Here is an 18338-nt window from a genome sequence, read left to right on the forward strand (position 1 = left end):
GATGAGCTGGGGTTGGGAGAGGTAACCTGCCCAGGTATTTGGGAGGAATTAGGAAATTCTGGTCTTTTCCACAGGCATGAAATGAATTAAATGATCCCTTAGGTAGCAGAAAAATAAAAAAGGAATCAGTCAAGGATAGAAGCCTCCTACTTAGATTTCCCTATGCTTTGCTCTCTATCAGGGAAAGGGAGGAAAAGAAAGGATACAGAGAAAAGAGGAGAAATGAATGGTGTCTTCTGCCCAGAGTCCCCCTTGGTTCTTACGGAGGCCTAAGCTCTTTGGGGTCTTGTCTTTTCTGGATATCTTCTGTCCTACGACAAACAAAGCCAGCTGCCTCAAATGGACTGACCATCACTCAAGTATCAGAGTGTCACCAGCCCCTGACACAGAGACTGCAGACAGAAATAGTCCGGTCCCTGGATGCCGCATCACTCTGAAGCCTCACTTTAGATCTGGCACCCTGCCTCCATGGGGCACTTTGGAGTGGCCACCCTGCCCAGCTCCTCTGACTCGGCAGAGCCAGTTCATGTGGAATTAGGCTTTGGTTTCTCTTTATTGTCTTTTTTCTACCCGAGATGCCTGGATTTTAAGCAGCATAGATTTTATGCTTGCAATTTCAGCAGCATAGAATCTCAGCTAGATGCACTTTATCTATGACACACCTGTTTTATTTTTTTCCCTAGGGTATTCAAAAGGGGAGTTGAAAAGTCTGAGGTCTCAGTGGTCCCCAAGGCTGCCCCTCAGATGTCCTGGACAGGTTGGAGGAGACATTCCCCAAGGTCCATCTGGCTCTCAAGGAAACAGGAAGTTCCAAGTTCAGCAGGTGAAGTTCTAGCTTCTGAGGCTTCTGAACACAGAGTGGGTTTTTTGATGCTGTGGCCATGCAACCAGAAGAATGCCTGCTCATCCTGTAACTGCAGCCATGGGGGGCGGTGTGCTGAGAAGCCAGTTGGCCCCTTGGCCAGGAGAGCGCGACATTTACACAGACTCATCTCCACCTCCCTTCCTCATTTTGCAGGCTGTGCAGGACCAGGTGTCCCCAACAAGGACAGCCAGCAATCTCAAACCAGATGCAAATAGAGACTTCCTCAAAATGATGGAAGCAAATAGGTGAGAATATGTCAAAGACAGACGTTTAAGAGCATCCTTACTATGCTTAGGTTACTGTCTGACAAGGAAGAGTTACCAATAAACATGTGATGAATAAATGATGGATACATGAGCAGATGAGTGAGAAACAAGAAAAACATGCATGTTTTAGAAAACGGGGAGTTAAACAAAGGTAATCCATCCATATTTTGGAATATTATACAGCCATTACAAATCACGTTTTCGTTTATAGGTAACAGTGCACCTGGGAAGGGATGATGCTTGTTTTGAGTGGTTGATATTGTATGACATGCTGTTGTGCACTTCCCTCCCTCCCTCCCTCCTTCTTGCCATTCATCCATCCCTCCATCCCAGATGGAAGCAGATGCACACTGGCGCATGGAGAGAGGGCAGAGAATCCAGCTGCTCAACTCACTCCTCCATCCCTCCTCCCTCTTGACCCCACTCCTGAGCACCCCCACTCCTGAGCACCCCCACTCCTGAGCACCATGAAGCAGTATAGGTCATGGCTCCATGGCAGAGTGCTTGCCTAGCATGTATGAGGCACTGGGTTCTATTCTCAGCGACACATATAATGAATAAAATGAAGATTTATCAACATCTTAAAAAATACTTTAAAAACCTTAAAAAAATAACAATTTCATCCAACCCTCCAAATTTGGCCCCTAAGGAAACAGAGTCCCAGAGAGAAGTGATTAGTTTAATGTTAGTGTTAGAAACAAGAAGGAAGCTGTCCAAACCCTGGGGCAAACAACATGAACCTTTTCCTTGAAGCCACAGAGGAAATGGTCCTGAGGTTATAGAACTATGTGCATGTGTGTCTGTGAGTGTGTGTGAGTGTGAGCGAGTGTGTACAGGCATGTGTGTGAGTGTGTGCATGACTGTGGGCATGCATGTGTGTGGTGGGTATACCTGAGTGTGTGTGCATGCATGTGGGTGAGTGTATGTGCATGTGTGTATGTGCGTGTGTGCCCGTGTGCGTATGCATGTGTGCATGTGTGCAGAGGGTGCTTTGCATCTGGATTACTTTCTTATTGTGTATCTCCAGGCAAAGGGAGATAAGCTTTTTGAATTTCAGCTTCCTCAACCATAAAACGGGGATGAGAACAGCTCTTGCTGATGAGACGGGGTGAGGATGACGAGAGCTGATCAGGAAGGGTTGATACCAGAACCCGCGGCGTGCAGAGCACCCCGCCAGTGCAGCTGACTGTGCACCCTGGTTAATGGGCTCGCACCACCTGCACAGTGGCATCAACTTCCTGTGTGGACGCGGGGGGTTGTAAACAAATGCCTCAACTGGTCTCCTGGAGGTCGTAAAGCCACGGGACACTCCATGCTCAGGCCGTCTCTGGTGCTTTGTGTCATTTCCGATATTCAAGTGCCGCATCCCACTTAGTAGAAAGGGGGGCCCTAACACCTCTGTTCATAAGACTCTCTGGGGATTTAACAAAAAAGTATCATGGACTTAAGTAATACGACAGCTAAACAGAAGCCATCGATGACATGTCGGGAGAGTTACATAACACACTTATGTGCCGCGGATCATGAAATCATGCAGCAGCAGAGAGGGAGGAGAGAAAGCAAGTGCGACATTGGGAACTGTGACTGTCTTATGAGGAGACGGATGTGGCACGAGTCCTCTCAGCTGTCTGCTGAGGGATGAGGGTTTAGATAAGATTACGGGACACCCCATGTTTAAAAATAATGTCCGCGTTTCGTCAACGGAGCCCTGCAGTTGGAGAGGCGCGTCCTTCTATGCTTTCTCACTCCCTCTCGTGCAGACCCTGGGAAGCAGAGGTCCCGTTTCAGTTTCTCAGTGGAGGGCATTAAGGCAGGAAGACAGTAAGCAGCCAGCTCTGGGTCATCAGAGGCCCCCACACAGGGTGGGGCTGGGAAGTCGGCCCCTTCCGGGAACTGAGACAATCCACAGTGGACTCCTTCTTGCTTAGGTTGGAGATCCAAACCTGCCCGCTGTTTGCAGAACAAGAGCCCAAGCCCAGGTTTTCTCGCACCCAACGCCCCAGCCAAGGGCAGTGCCCACACCCAGCACCGAGTTCTAGATGCTGGTGAGGGTGGAGATGGGAGGAAGGACAGAGAGAAGACAGGAGGAGGGGTGGCAGGAGGGAGCAATTAGAAAACAGGAGCCTACTTCCTGGGATGTGATGCCAGGGGACCCCCTGCAAGGCTGCAGCAAGCCGTGGGGTCCCGCAAAGGCCAAACACAGTGGAGGACGCCGGCCACCAGCCTCAGCCCCCTCTCTGCAGAGAGGCCTTTTGTATTGACAAGAAGAGCCAATGGCTCCAAGATGGCCACAGATAGAGGGTGCAAGGAGGCAGAGAGGAGAGCCTGGTGGCGGAACCCTGGAGGAAGGGGCAGCCTGGGCTACCCACCAGGAGTTCCCAGGCATGGCCGAGGCGGGGAAGACTGACCACTGCACAACAGCTGGAGGGGTTTTGTTGATCTGTTTTCTTATTTGAATGAAACCACCGAGGTATGCACAAATAGACCCTAGGAGGTGGTTAGCTGTGGATGAGGACTTTGGCTTTCTACAACAATGGCTACTTTGCCCTTACCACCGTGACACCCTTTCCCAACCTCTGGCATCCTAGCCATCGGGGGTCCATCTGATGGTCTTGCTTAGAGTCACATTTATTTTTAACATTCCAGCTCTTGCCTGAGTTATGCTTCAACTTATAACAATGGGGTCTCAGTTACTGGACTGCCACAAATAAATTGAAATCAAATCAGGTAGATATTAAGTAAATAATGTCATAAACAGCAAAAATTAAAACCGCAGTTCTATGAGATGGGGCACCCCAAATGTGCTGGGAAGAGTGACCCTCGTGTCTCCTGCAGGTCCCTTCTATTGAGGAACGAAGATCCCCGGGTCCCAGCTCTTTGCTGGAGGTGCCTGTGGATACCCTCACGCAGATAGGATGGAATCCAGAGTTGAGAGGCACGTGTGGACAACGAAGGCCCTCCTGGGACAGAACGTTCGAGTCCCTCCCATCTCCGTTTAGGGGAAACGTGTGCTAAGAATACGGATGCAGATCGTAAATTTAGCCTGCACTCATGATCCTTCAAAAATGTGCACAGTGTGGTCCACTCTATTTCAGGTCTCGGAGGAGCTATGATGCAAGGCAGCAAATAAGGGAGGCTCAAGTTACCAAGCAATGCGAGCAGGGAGCCAGGACCACGCCCCAGCTCCGCACCCCTGTCTTCCAAGGGGCTCAGGCACCGCCCGCCATGACTCTTCAGCCTCCCCTTCCTGGTGATAAGCTGGGGAGTCCCGACTAGGGAAAGGGCCAGTTAACGCCTCACGGTCACAGGAGGGGAAGGCTTGAGCAGGGTGGCCCAGGCAGGGAGCCGGTGGGGGAGGTCACTAAGGAAGGGAGAAGAGAGCCACGTGGTAGAGAGGACCCAACTCAGGCGCAGGTGGGCTCCGTCCACTGGGAGTTACAGTTACATCAGGGACTGCCCCCAGGCTTCCATTCTGAAGGAGAAAGAGGAATTGCAGACGCTTACGTAATGGCAACCGATCGAATGCTTTAAACACCCTATATTCCTATTAAATAAAAGAGGCCTGTGGGCCAAGGCCAGTCGGGGGCTAGCAGGGGGACTGAAAGAAAACCTGAATTCACCCACAGATATGTCCCCTTATCATTCCTAGATGTTTTTACTTCTGTGAAACTTTTTGCAATCCCTTCCACTAAATACAGGCATAGTTAGAATAACAAATGGGTTTTCTTTCTTTCTTTTTTTAAAATAAAAATTGGAGATGCTTCTGCGGGTCATCCACACGGTAGTGTGGACTACTTCAATCAGATTGCAGCTTGCCTGCCTCACCCCCAGCCAAGAGGGCCCTTCCCTGGACTCAACGTGCCTGGACGCAGAACAGGGCTGCGGCTGATGCCCCCTGGACGGCCCTGTTGACTGGGCTGGGTTCTGATCTTAGCCCCTCCTCTCACCAGGCAGCTCTGGTTTCTCAGTTTGTATGATGAGGGTAACAGTGTCCACCCTCCATTGAGTCTGACACTGGAGGAAAGGGGTGATACGTGTTCCCTAACGTAATCACGAGACAGACTGAGAACACTGATGGAGAAACCACTTCTTACCCATCAGACGTGAGAGTGTCTAATAACGCCCAGCAACGTGCCAGCTCCCAGGTTCACCAGTATCCTGGTAGACGGCCGTTGGGGGGTGTACTTGTGTGCCATGAGTTTAAAAAGGCAAGTGGATGGGATCTATTCACGAGGCTCACATCCTTTGACAGCGCCCCCCCCCCAAGAGTGCTTTTTAGAACCCAATACAAGGAAATCTAAAAAAAAATGCACGCAGAGCCTTGCATATAGAAAAGTTCTCTTGTGGCATTATTTGTAACACTAATAAGGGAGAGAAAAGAAAATTCCTTAAATGTCACCAGCAGTGACAAATCCAGTTACAGGAGGACATTATGGAATCATTAAATGTAATTTCAAAAAATGATTAATGGCCTAGTAAAATATTCACATGTTAACGCCAAGTAAAAGTTGTAGGCTAAATTCTGAAAATACGTGGAATCGGAAGCTGTAGATGCTCTGCGTCTGGGTCCCGCTCACCCCCCACATCAGCAGACCAATGAGCAAGACCCTAATGCTCAGTGATTTTTTTTTTTTTTTTGAGGCAATGAGCTGCCCATAAACAATTTTTACTTTGGTGTGCATTTCCAATTATTTTTTCAAATGATCACGTTAATAAACAGAGTTATTAAGAATGGCTTTAAAAGGAGTGAGCACACGTAGCACAGAGTTGGAAGAAGACAGTGTGGGATCAAGGCTCAAATGCTACATGTTGCAACTGATAGAAGAGACTTTGCTACTTCATTTCCCTTGGTGAGAAGAAGAAAAGCGCCTTGGACCTGGGGAGACCGTCCTTTGGAACCCTTCTGTTATCTTTGGGTGGGAGAGAGACTGAGTCTCAGAAGGTTAGGTTTTTAATTCCCAAACAGAATGTGGATGAGATTGAGTTGTATTTGTGCAAGCTCAAGCAAAAGAGCTTCCCAGAATTGCAAGATGACCTGGCTCACAGCTCCCAACCACGGAGCGTGTCATCTAGGCCTTATCAGCTGCAGAGGGGAGCCCGCTGGGATGCCAGCTCCTCCTCAGAACCTACGCCTGCAGAGGATTCAGGGAGAGAATGTGGGGCACGCCTCTGGATCCGCAATCTGGGAACAGTGGAGGCTGGCTGCCTCGTCCCAGACGCCAAGGAACTCCCAGACCCTGCTTGGCCAGAGGTGAGTCACACTGGGGGGGCAGGGGCAAGGGCCGTCACTCCAGATGAGAGGAGGTCTGGAGGCTGCTTGGACTCCCAGCAGTTTCCTGGTTGGCTTCCTCCACTCTTGCCCCCTGCCGTCCATTCCCCACATAGCATCTGAAAGACTTGGAAAATGCAGCTATCCAGGGCCTCTGACTCACCATCCTTCTGACTATACCCAGGAAATATCGGGACTCCATGGGGAAGACTGAGTGCTGGCCTCCTGGCTTGCGCTTTGGAACCCCTTTCTGGCTCAGGGCTGCCTTTGAACTTGTTTTTCTCTTTCTCTCTCTGGCACAGCCTCCCATCTGATCTCTCCCAGCTGCTTAGTCACCTGGTCCACTTCTTGCCGGAAGTCACCTGCTCAGATCGGCCTCCTCTGATAGAAGGCCTCCAAGCTTGCCACCCACTTCCCGTGCATCTCTGTCTTCTTCCTGTGCATCTCTGTCTTCTCCCCGTGCCTGCGGGGCTTGCGCTGCCTCTGAGGCACTCACCGCTGGCTGACCTCATTCTAAGACTGACTCCTGCCGTCTCACACGCAGGACGGACAGAGACCACTCTGCACACCGTCCTCCTGCAGCTCTAGGGGAAACTGGGCGGGGACATTGGTCTTGTGTCTAATGTCATTAAATACGGGCCCTTCCAAACAGGTTGGGCCCTCCAATCAGAGCACAAGGCCCCTCTCTTGCTTACTCCTGACACTGGGTATCTCACCACCCTTGTTTTTGGTGCCAAGGGGAAGAACTGGCTGCCTGGCTTGCAAGGGCCTTTGCCACAGTGCCTCTGCCCTCTGTGCCCATGGGCATAGTGCCCTCCCTGTGGAGATAACCAAGACACCAGGGATCTCTCAGGGCACCTCCATGCCCCTCCCTGACAGATTGCAGACGGCACCCAGAGACAGCTATCAAAGCCGCAGATAACAGCCAGATGCAGCAGCCCCAGGGCATGAAAGCTGGACCCAGAGAGAGGTGAAGCAGGGCCCCACAAGGTGGGGCTGCTATTAGTGCATTCAAGGTGGTTCATGGCAGGGATGACTGGACCTTCTAAGTTCTGATAAAACTGTCCCTTAATTGCTCAGGTTTTCTGGACCATGTTTCCCCAAAAGGGTTCCCCAAAAGATGAAAATCTGAAACTTGCAAACGAGAACACAAATGTTTTCTCCCTAAACAAGAAGTAGCAACAGATAGGGAAAGGGATGTGGAGGATGCTCCGCCAGGGGCCTGAACTGAGACTGGCAGGGCTCTTTGATTGACGCCCTCGGGGTCTTCCTTCCTGGCCGAAGGAATCTGAAACTTTGGGGACAGGGTGTGGATGCCACAGGGGATTCTTGGTGTTGGGATCCTGATGTCTTATTCTGCTGTGCCCTGGTGTGTGCACAGCCGGCCATGCCAAGGGCCAAAGCCACTATTATTGCACCCATTTTTATCCATCAGGAAAAGGAGGCTGACACTGACATCCGGGCTGATGACGGGCAAGCAGGACGTTAACTGCAGACCTTCCATCCCTGAGCATCATGCAATGCTGCCTCTGTGCACAGCCATCTTTAAACCATGGATTTATAAAGGAGCCAGGTCTCAGGGAAAAGTTGCTGCCTTGAGTTATCTCCTACACTGACCTCGCCTTCCCTTTGTCAGGGGAATGACCAAGGGGACACTCCTTCACCTACTCAACAAGCATCCAGCTTTTGACTATGCAGCACCTAATTCTGGCTGGACCATTGGCTAGTGTGAAAGAACCAGGTGCCTCCTTGAGGTTGAGCATCGTGACAGTGATGATGGTCATGTAACCACAGCCTGCCATTGTTGAGGGCCCACCCTTTACACGTCAGATCCTGCCTCCTCTGATACTCAGAACTGTTCTACAAGCTCAGAGAAGCTAAGCAACTTGCCCAAACTCACACAGCCAAAAACAAGCAAGCGCTGGACCTGGAACCCTGGCAGGCTGGCTCTGTGGTACGTGTTCCTAGGGCTGACTCGATGCCACTGTACCTCCCCGAACATCCTGCTCCTACTTCGGATCATTCCTCAGGCTGAGCTGTCTGGGTCCAATGGGGCTTCTGTGAAGCAGAGAGATTCAAATCCTTTGCTAAGAACTTCCCTGACCCTTGGAGGGGCAGTGAGCACTTAACGGGGCCCAGCACTTACCCTCATCATGGGTCCAGCCCAGTGACCTCATCAGAACGTCCCCGGGGCCTTCATTAGACAGGACGTCCATAACTCTTGTGCTGAGGGTCGATAGAAAAGCAATTTTGCCATTTGGTCTCTCGGAGGGCCCCCTTCCCTCAATCCGGGAGAGGCAGCCCATGTGTGTGGCACAGCCCGGGCTCAATAAAAAGCTTTAGAATCCTTCAGGATCGAGTAGAAAATATTCTCATTATAACATTAGAGAAACTTAAAAAAAATCAATAGAGTAATGGGATATAACACCAAATGCACCCTTTAGCAGACTCCGTGGTCCTAGCCTCCTGGAGATAACACAGGAGGCGGAAGAAGCTCCGGAGGCCGAGGAAGAGAGGCCGCCCATGGGGAAAGGGAGGCTCCATCAGGCAACATCAGCTCCCTCATCCCCAAAGCCACAACTACTGGGGGGCGTTAGGGATGCATTGGTTTCGTTTCTTTTGTTTTATTTATTTATTTATTATTATTATTATTATTATTTTTTTGCCAGAGGAATAGTTAGTGAAATTTTTATAGTGCAATCACTGAATTATTTCACCTGCCACTTCAAACCAGGAGTGAAGCATGTCTGGATTTCTGGGAAGTGAGAAGCGGAAGCTACAGGAAATGCGGTTTTCTTTCTCCTCCACCACAGGTAGGCTCCCAGCGCATCGCCCCACGGGGATCCCAGGAGAGTCTTGGTTTGAGTTGGGAGAAGGATATCATTCTCCACCTCCCTCAAACTGTGACGTTGGAGAACCTGTCTACACGGTGTCTAGTTAGAGACCTCAGAAACAAAGCCAAGAGCTGTGTGCTCTCACGGAGCTTGTACTCTGCGAGGAAGGACCAGCCATGGGAGTGGTCAGCTGAATCTGAAATCCAAGAGGGCGTGGGCAGGGCCAGCGCAGCCCGGCAGGCGCTCCTTTATCCTGGAACGGCTCGCCCAGGGCCCGCTGTATGTCAGGTGCTGCACATGCTGGGCCTACCACGTTCCACCACACACCACACACACAGAGTCACCCTGTGAGCTGGCCTCACGCCTCCACAGGTGACCTGACAACACCAGAAGGGGGCGCGTCTCAGGTGAGCCATGAAATGTCCAAAGCTGGGGGCTTCTTTATTAGAAATGATGTAAAAGAAAAAAAAAAAAAAAGAAATCATTGGAATTTAAACTCCTTTTTCTCTTTTCCCCCCACATACTGGGGGTCCCCCACCTCCTATGCTTTTCAGTCCAATATGTTTGGGTCACTATTAAGAGTGAAGGGGGCTGGGGATGTGGCTCTAGCGGTAGCGCGCTCGCCTGGCATGCGTGCGGCCCGGGTTCGATCCTCAGCACCACATACCAACAAAGATGCTGTGTCCGCCAAATACTGAAGAATAAATATTAAAATTCTCTCTCTCTATCCCTCTCTCTCACTCTCTCTTAAAAAAAAAAAAAAAAGAGCGAAGGGCAGCAGCATTTCATGCAATACCAGGTACTCTGGGTGGGGGTGGCTTAATTTTTAAAAAGAACCCCTGCCCTGTGAATATTTCCTGGGTGCATGGTGGGAGCCCCGGAAGCCCCTTGGTCCCCTTGAAGCTGATCTGCACTGTGGTTCTGGGAACCCGAGGTGCTTCAGGTGGCTGGAGCCTCTCTGTGCACTTGGTTTCCTTCTAGAAAAAGCCTTCCATCCTTCAGTTTAATTGTACAGCATCAAAGAACAGGCTCTGGCCCTCTGACAACTGCGTGGCGTGATGGCGGAGGAGGTCACCTGGTGTCAACAGCTTCTCTCCAGGTGACAGATTGATGGACGTGGTCAACTGGGTTAAATTGTTTCTCAGGGACCTTTTAAAAAGTACGGTTGCTTTATTGGAGCTACTGGTTTTCTCAAAGCTGGAGGGTGGTCACCAGGTTGAGAGGGGCAGGGGGTGAGGGGATACAAGTACTCGAAAAGGCACACCGTAGGTCACAGGGGAGACAGGACCCATCTTTTCTTCCATCTAAAAACTTCACCTTGGGGAAACCAGAGGACAATTGTGAACTTTCCCATTCTCCTTTCCTGGGGGGGGGGGGGGCTGAAGAATTTTAAAGCCAGGTCCCTCCCTTGTAAATTCAAAGCCTGAAACGACATCTGTTGGAAGAACCATCTCTCAGTTCAAAATCAGTGGTAGTTGCAGCCACTAATAAAGTTGAGGTCCGTAATGGGGAGACAAATGAGATTAAATGGCCCTAATAGAAGAGCAGCCATGACCTTTGCATTTCATTTGAAATTCAGCCATCATGTTGGCCAAACGATACAGTACGGGATGGATAGTATTTTGCTAATATGATATATAGATCTCTAATACGAATCCTCCTACTTAAGAGTAAATTACAAACGTGCCAGGCCTGATGCATTTTTACGTACATGCACTACAATATTTCATAATCTACTTGCAGTAATTTCTGCCCCTTGACAGAGAGAGCACAGAGGACAGAGCCGGGGAGAGGAACAGGGGATAGAAAAAGGCAAGTGATGCACAGAAGTGACACAGCATGTCATGTCTTCCCACGTTGAGTGTCTCCGGATGTGAATCTCAAATGTCCAGTCCATAATCACAGCCATCAACAATCTTTCCTGCCATTTTCTCATCTCAGTGTACAAAATCCAGACTCCATAAAGTAACTAAAATGACTGATAGAAGTGCAATGAGGAGCTCCATGGCGTGCCTGCACGGGCTTCTGGGCCTGGGACAGTTCTAAGCATACCTGCAGCCCTGCAGAAGGCCACAGTTCAGACCTCGTGGCTGATCCTACAGGAGCTGCGTTGTGGAACGGCATTTTCGTGAACAGAATGTGGCCACCTGAGTTATGTTTTTCAGTACGGTGATCTCTGCCTAAAGCCACCAGTTCTGCTGATGACATTGAACATGTCAAATGCCAGGGTTTTGCCGACAGAGATTTCCTTCATGAGGTGCCATGGGACCACCTGCCCCTCTAGGGAGTAGGAGATTCTGAGATGGAATCGCCCCCCACCCCCATCATTCCCAACCCAAAGAGGAAGAGAATCCAGCCAGAATGCAGGGCCTCCAGATTGGATTTCCTCAGCTCGATGCTTGCTATCAGCGTTCCCAGTGCCCCCGTCTTCCACTCACAGATGCAGGGTTCTCCGGAAATTCTGACAGGGCTCATTGGGGCAGAGCAAACCAGGCGGGTTTCCTGACTGCAGCAAAATGAATGTCGCTTCTGAGGGACCGAAGGGTGGGTCTGGGTGAGAGGCCGGAGGTTTCGCCTCAGGTACATCCTTTGGAAGAGGGAAAGTTCCTGAGGGGGCTTGTTGGGGGGTGGGCTGGACAAAGTGGACAGGGAGGTCCGGGATGGGACACAGAGGCTTCTAGGCCACGAGGCAGTGAGTGGGTTAGGCCCTGGGAGCAGAGGGGCGTGGCTGTCAAACCTGACGCACAAGCTCTAGGTGTTGGGTTGTTGCAGTTGCCAATCAGTGACTCCTGAAATAAGAGGGGGAGGGAGAGGGACAGCAAGTCTCACGTTGTTGCCATGTCATTTTATGCTACGTGGTGGTGGTGACCTTGGTGTTGTGGGACATTCGCGGGAACTGTGTGGGTCCAGAGAACCGGAAGGATGCTCCCCTTTCCTGTTGGCCTTGGACAGGGCTCTCAGCAGGGGACTGCAGCGTGGCCCCCGGATGGCAAGATGCGAGCGATGAAGTCTTAGTGAGATTTCCTGACAGAGGGACAGTTGGACCCGAAAGGGTTTTCCGAAGGCAATTTCATCCAGTTCCACAACTGTCTACTGGGGGCCGAGGGCAGCAAAGCCCAGCTCCAGAGAAAACCCAGGAACAAAATCAAGGAGGAAAAAAAAATTCCAGGCCCACACCCTGTTCCCCAGGAGGATCAGATGGCAGGGGGATGAGGCGGCAGGCTCATTCTCACGGGCACCATGAGGCCCCAAGAAAGGTCACTTCCACAAGGAGAGAGCCCGGCTGTGGGCGGAGACCTGCTCTGGTGGGACTCGGAGGGGCAAAGGCCTGGGAGGCCAGTTTATGGGCCCAGGGTGAACGGAAGTCACCAGGCAATCCCAGCCCTGACATGCGTGGGCAGGCCCCGTCCCTGTTCTCAGAGTGGGAGAGAAAGACATGGTCCCGCAGAGGGTAACAATCAGTTCTTGATGGGGGGAGGGTAAAAGCTATCTTACATAGTACCACGGGAGGGCCACCCCACACAGACACACAAACACCAGATCCACGGCATTAGCATTTAATGGCAGGAAGAGGGTGGTTAGGGGGAACGTCTTTAAAAAGCTCCTTGGTGAAGTGAGACAAATAACGGCATAAGAGATGGAGACAGACTGGGAAAGTTTTCCCCATGACAACGGCGCCCATCTCTCAAACAGGCTGAGGGTGTACCTGAGGCGAAACCTCAGCTCCTGCAGGCAAGGGGGCTTCAACGGAGACCTGCTCCCCGACCGCGGGCCGTGGCTGCCGCGCCCCCTTCCCTGGCGCCAAAGGCCAGAACTGGGAGAAGGAGTCACGGAGCGGGAAGGCCCAAGAGGGAGGACAGCCAACATCCTACCGGCCCCAGCTTCTCTCCCCCACGGAAAATAGGTCGTGGATTTACATGTCGTGGATTTATTTTTAACAGTGTGTTTTAGAATCTCACCACTCCCTATTAAAAATGAACAATGTCTTTAATAGTTTATTTTAATTTCAAATTGCAAAGGCAGTATGTATTCATTATGGAAATTTGGAAAATGCAGATAAGACAAAAGAAGACATTAAACTAACACCAACACACAGAATGCACTACCCCGAAGTGAGTGCTTTACGATCTTACTGTATGTCTTCCAGACTAATGAGAGCCAATCAGGTAGCAGCAAATCACGTGGGGCTGTTCTCTACCTGGAACACACCATCAGTGTGAAAGTGCACCTCGAATTTGGAGGACTCAGTACAAAAAATAGAAAATCTATCATTAATATTTTTAAACGGATTACACGTTGAAATGATAATATATTGATGTGCCGTGTCAAATGATATATATTATTAAAATAATCTCATCTATTTCCTTTTACGTTTTAAATTTGACTCCTGGAACATTTTAATTCACACACGTGACTTGCATCACATTTCTGTGAGATGGCTCTGTTTAAAGGGAGTGATTAAATGCTAAAAAGCCATTGCTTTATAAGGATGTCACAAAATGCATAAAACCAGTCCCTATCAGTGGTAACGTGCCACCAGCCTCCTAATTCCCCAGTGAACGTACTTTCAACCATGTTTTGTACACAAAGCCTCTAGAGCTGATGTGGTGGTGTGGACATGGTCCAGGTGGATGCCCTTTAATAGCAAGGAAATAGCCAGAAGATCCCCAGTCCAGGTCAGGTTTCAGACTCTACCTGTTTGAACACAAGTCATTTCTCCACCCTCACCTCATTGTCTAGAAAGCAACGATCTCTATTTTTCAGCACGGTTAGAAAGATCAGAAATGGTATCAGTTTTATCCATTGGAGACATTTGTTTAAACGATAGCTAATATCACCATTAGCACTTCCAAGACAGCAAAAATACCCTGGCCATTATGTCCCAGAACTGTGTACACCCAGACCACAGGAGCAAATGAAACTTCAGAAACGACAGAGAACATCATCTTATGAAAGGCTGAGCCGCGGAGGGTCTGAGCTGAATTTCAACTGCCTGGAGAGACCAGCCATCGCTATGAGCCATTTTCTCCATCAGGTAATGTTCTCGGATTCAGATCCCAATCCCTCGTCCTGCATGTCAGCCCCTCCTTCTCATTCAACCCTGAGTGAAATATAGCACGAGGAATTTTGGGGTAACAGTGGTTGCAGGACAGGCCTCTGGATGTCCTTGTCACTTGGAACTGAACAGCTCTCACTTCTACTAGAAGCCAGAGTTGAGTAGCGGCAAGATTCTTCTTAAGAAGCAGGGCAGAGCACTGTACCCCTGGGTGGCCATCTAAACTACAGTGACGTGCGGGCAGTTAGGCAAACAGGAGGAGGGCCACGAGAGTGGGTGTACGTTGATGAAGGGGACTGGAGTGTTTGGGGGTCTCAGAGACCCCCAGTGGTTTGGTAAGCCTGGTGACACCTTGGCAACGGAGCCTCTGGCTGAAGCAATGACAGGTTGGGTGATCCAGGAGTCTCAACGGCCCTGGGGATGCCCAGGGTGGGTCTTCCTGCTGGACCAGTAGCCCAAGAGGCAGGCTAAAGGTCCTCAAGTCAAGACTGTCCTTACAGAGCATCCCACCCCACCTGTCCTGGCAGCCTGCCTGTTGGGGTGCTTGTTCCCCCCAGCAGTAAACTGGGCAGCTTCAGCCAGACGACACAACCTCTTAGCCTGTCATCTGTGCCCTGCCAGCAAGGTGGGTGGGAGGTTGATCCAGGGCAGAAATACCTCCTGGAAGCCTCGGGCTTGCTTGGCTCACTGGCACACGCCCCGGGGCAAAGCAGCACTCGAAATGCTAGGAGGTTCTGTGGCTTCCACCTTGGCCCAGTCCCGTCCTGCCTTCGAAAAGCACCTCTTCATTGTCTCAGACCTGAAATTTCCCCTTCCCGAAAAGGTTCCTATACAGAGACCCTCCCGAGTTAGGTGCTGAACACACAAAGTATTAAACCCTTCAATATGCGTTTCTGAAGCCCTCTCAGGTGCACCAGACCATGGGCCCGTTGACAGGGACACAAGTCAAAAATCTCTGCCCCTGAACCTCACAACCACTGGTGAGCAGGGTGGTGGGTCAAGGGAGCCCTCTCAGGTGGGCACAGGTTGCCATGTGGTGATGGAGGAGGGCATCTAAGCCGCCGAGGGGCAGGTCAGGGAGAGGGACACCAAAGCACAGGGATGGGGACATGGGACCTGGCTGGGGCGAGCAAGCAGCAGGAGACGAGAGCATCCAGACTGATAAGGCCGCGGGGGCTGGGTGTGCACCGAGGGTCTTGCAGATGGCCAGAAGGGGGGCAAAGGGACGGCCAATGCCCTCAGGGGTTGGCAGAGGTCTGACCTTGGGGCTCTTGGGGAACTCAGACCTGGCCCCGGGGACAACGAAGAGGTTGTGGAGTTGTTGATCCACAGAGCACACCAAAAACCCCTTCAATAAAAGAACACACCAGAAACCAGAGCCCAGCTTCCTTGCCCACTGTCCCTGATGCCAGGACTTCAACATGGACTTGAGGACAGCTCCACAGAACTGACAGAGGTTCTGTCCACGTCACCCCCACGAGCGCACCTGGAGACAGGGAGGCATGAGAGCTGTGCTCTCGTGGGTCCTGGGCCTGGCTTCCTCCACAGGAGCAGAGGTGGACAGGAGGCTGCACTCGACAGCTGGCCACGGTCAATTTGGAGGCCCTGGGTATGTTTGCCGAGTCCAGAGACGTTGTGAAGAAGAAGGGAAAGGACACCTTATTGAGCCACAGGGCTGTCATCAGGGGCTTTGCCATGCCTGGCACCTTTCCAAATGTAGGCATGCTCATCTGCAAAATTCACAAGCTGAGTGTGCTCACACACACACACACACACACACACACACACACACACCCCTGAGGAGGCCCTAAGATGTAGCTCCTGCAGACATGGGAAGGCAGTTACGTAATGGGAAGAACTGTTGGTCTGAAATTAGGGACCCTGGTCCAAATCCCAGACCTCACACTTCGACTCTGTAGCACAAATCCTTAATGCCATCTACAGCGGAGATAATGGTAATCAGCCTGACCACCTCTTGGGTCTGCTGTGGGACTGGAATTACAGAAAGGATCTGAATGGAGAAAGCATCTCCAGGGCTGAGTTGGCCACACAGTGAGGAAGTAGGATCCCAGGTCCCAGGCCACACAGGAAGTGTTTCAGGCGCCCCCAGACCCAGCACAGGGCTGTCCTGTTGACCAGCCGGCCAGACTTCCAGAGCTTCCAGCTTTTAGAAGCCAGAAACGTAAGCATCTATGTTAACTTTCCTGGTGAATCAGGGAGGGGAATTTAAATGTGAAGAGAAGGAAGTCGAGTCCCAAAGCCTGTGCACTGTCTACTGGCGCCTCTGCTCTGGCCGAATCTGCCCCCTGTCCTGGGAGGGGCGAAGGCCGTGTGCGGGAGGAAACGCGCTTCCCAGAGTGCTGACCTGCGAGCCAACAGAGAGAACGCCGGAAATAAAAATCCCCGAAGAATGAATGAAGGAATGATTGAAGCTATTGGGGAAAACAAACTAAAACGTGCAACCCCCCCTCAAAGCTTCCACCTTCTTTGATTGCTTTTTGAATGAACTGAAGTTCTCGTAGCCGAACACAACCTGAGCTAAAAACGGGATCCCGTCTCTGCCTGTCCTAAATTCTGAATTCAGGAGCTATGTTGCCAGAGGTAGAACACACGGCCCATCCTCCACGCTCTGTCTTGCCACCCAGGTCTTATGGAGGGTTTGCATTTTCCTCCAAGAGCTTCTTAAGAGTCCCGCAGTGCTGCCCTGTTGGCTAGAATGCAAATCAGTACGGCCATATGGAAAACAAGACAGAGGTCCCTCCAAAAGGGGAACTACCAGACATCCCACCATCTCAGTTCTGGGCCTATGTACAAAGGAAATGAGATCAGTATGTCGAAGAGAAATCCACTGTCCCATGCTCAGAGCAGCATTCTCCACACTAGCCAAAGCACGGAATCAACCTAAGCATCCATCGATGGATGAATGGATCAACAAAATGTGGTATGCCTGTGCTGTGGAGTACTGTTCATTCCTGAAAAAGAAGGAAACACGTCAATTGTGACACGGATGAAGTAAGCCAGGCTTAGGACAACCAATGCCTCCTGATTTCACTTCCATATAAAATCTTTAAAAACAATTAGAGCCATAGAAATGAGGAGTAGCACTATTTTCTCCAGGGGGTGGGAGAAGAATGGGGGTTGGGGAGATATTGGTTAAAGTACATAAAATGTCCACAGGATGAGAAGAATAAGGTTAAGAGATTCATTGTACAATAGGGAGACCATAGTTCATATTTTGCGTTCTCACAAAATACGAAAAGAACAACTTCTAAGTGTTACCACCCCCAAAAGTAAGGATGTGAGGTTGAGCATATAATCAGCTTGGTCTAGCCATCCTGGAATGCACGCACACTTCAAAACATCAGGTTGTGCATATGTACGTATGACTTCTATTTGCCCATGAAAATAATTAATCCACTAGTCGTTATCAAATGACCCTATGTCTGGGTTCCCTCCAGGAAGGAGAGCCAGGAGCCAGGACAAGCCCCAAAGGCTGACTCTAGGATCACATTGGGAGTGACCCTTTCAGGAAAATACCATGCAATGCCCTGGGCACCTCGAACCTTCAGAGAAACAGTTTGCTGTTCCTCAAAAGCCTGAGGGTGAAGCACCGGCCTCTACATGCAGGGTCCACCTGCTGGACGCACAGATGCCATCAGGCCCAGGAGGGTGGCATCTCAGCACAGGCCTGCGGCAGGGCCCCTTTCCTGGAGAGAAGGCTGAAAGCTCCTGAAGAGGAAAATGTAAGTCTCACAACATGGCGGACAGCAGCCCAGGAGGCAGCGCTGCTGATGCACGAGGCTCCTGAGGGGAAAGATGCTCGCCACCACCACCTGCTCTGCAGGGGGCTGGATCTCCCTGTCACCACCCGTGGCCACCAGTGAGCTGTGAGTGCCATACACCACACTCCCCACAGGGGTGTGTTCGCTACAGCTCACCTGCAGATGTGTACAAAGCAAAGTCCTGATTTGCCTACCGCTCAGAAACACCAGGCTTGAGTTTGAAAATTAAAAAAAATAAAAATACATCTCTCAAAAAATTTTTAAAA

This window comes from Callospermophilus lateralis, chromosome 19 (genome assembly GCF_048772815.1).
Source record: "Callospermophilus lateralis isolate mCalLat2 chromosome 19, mCalLat2.hap1, whole genome shotgun sequence".
Lineage (NCBI taxonomy): Eukaryota > Metazoa > Chordata > Mammalia > Rodentia > Sciuridae > Callospermophilus > Callospermophilus lateralis.